Source organism: Penaeus monodon, chromosome 27 (genome assembly GCF_015228065.2).
Source record: "Penaeus monodon isolate SGIC_2016 chromosome 27, NSTDA_Pmon_1, whole genome shotgun sequence".
Lineage (NCBI taxonomy): Eukaryota > Metazoa > Arthropoda > Malacostraca > Decapoda > Penaeidae > Penaeus > Penaeus monodon.
Window position 1 is genome coordinate 18,800,721 of NC_051412.1, and position 1,269 is coordinate 18,801,989.

The following is a 1,269-nucleotide window of genomic DNA, read 5'->3' on the forward strand; positions in this document are numbered from 1 at the left end:
CCTTCTTCAATGTATGTTATTTGTATGCTCAATTTACCCGTCTATTTCCTCCTTGCTAAAATGGATATGCGGGGCGAAATAACAACCGTAACTTATTCGTTGAAAAAAATGTTGGGTTATGACTCAGAAACACGAAAACGAACATATATAATAACAAAGGACTTCAAATTTACAGTAAAATGTTAATTCAACTAAGACAATAAAATCACAAAAAATGAGGTTTCGATACAGGAGGGAGCTGAAAGTGGTGACAGTCTGCTACGAGATGAACAGACAAATAACCGGTTGCAAAATTATGAGCGACCGACGAGTCAAACCGCGTCGTTCTCTCAGATGTATCTTTGTTCACAGGAATTTACTCTTATTAAGTTGCTTCCAAATAAATTTTGGACCATTCCACCATATCAAATTACTACTTTACTATCTGTCCAAAATTTCATTTATATTTTGATAATGAATTTCATTTCTTAACATGACACTTACTTTCGTTGACACTACTGCTGCTGTCAGTTTCATTTTTGGAATAGTTATAGCAATCATTGGTGTAACCTTAGACTTGGGCATAACGAAAGAACAATGAATTTTATCATTAACTCTAGTGATTTAAGCCTTCTAGTTTATAACATCTTGGAAACTTGAGGTTCTGCAGTTTACACAATTCATTTCTCCATTTTTCCCACAAGGGTTTTATGTGATCAGGCACAGAATCATCCCGTTCTACTACATAAATCCTGGAGTATTTTCTTTCCTAACAGAATATGGAGGTACTAGTCCCAAGGAATCAAATATGGAGCTTCCTGTTAACAAAATGCCACGTCTGGTTAAAGGCTTCCTGTAGAGATTCACTCTAGATTGAAAAGTGTCTTATTCTATTCACCATCCTATTCCAAGTGTTCTTTCTGTTGGTCGTGTATCTTTGGTTAGGACCTCTAATGCTGGCAGATGTTATTTCTGGACTAATAGCAGATATCACTTCCTTATTGTTTGAGCAAAATTTGCACATGAAATCTCCAAATTTGCATAAACTTACTTTTTTCATTCAAGTCAACAGCTTCAGCTACTGTTGACAGTGACGTTAACCTATCATGTACTTAAAAATTTGCCTGTCTCATGACCACAATCTACCATTTTTAATGCAAAGGTTGCAACACTAGATGATGTAACTCAAAAAAAGACGAACTGTCAGTCTAAACTCCATCATTTCATCTTCTAAACTACCATCTTCAATCATGAGAACCCAAGTAAATCTCTGTATCCACATTCAACTTT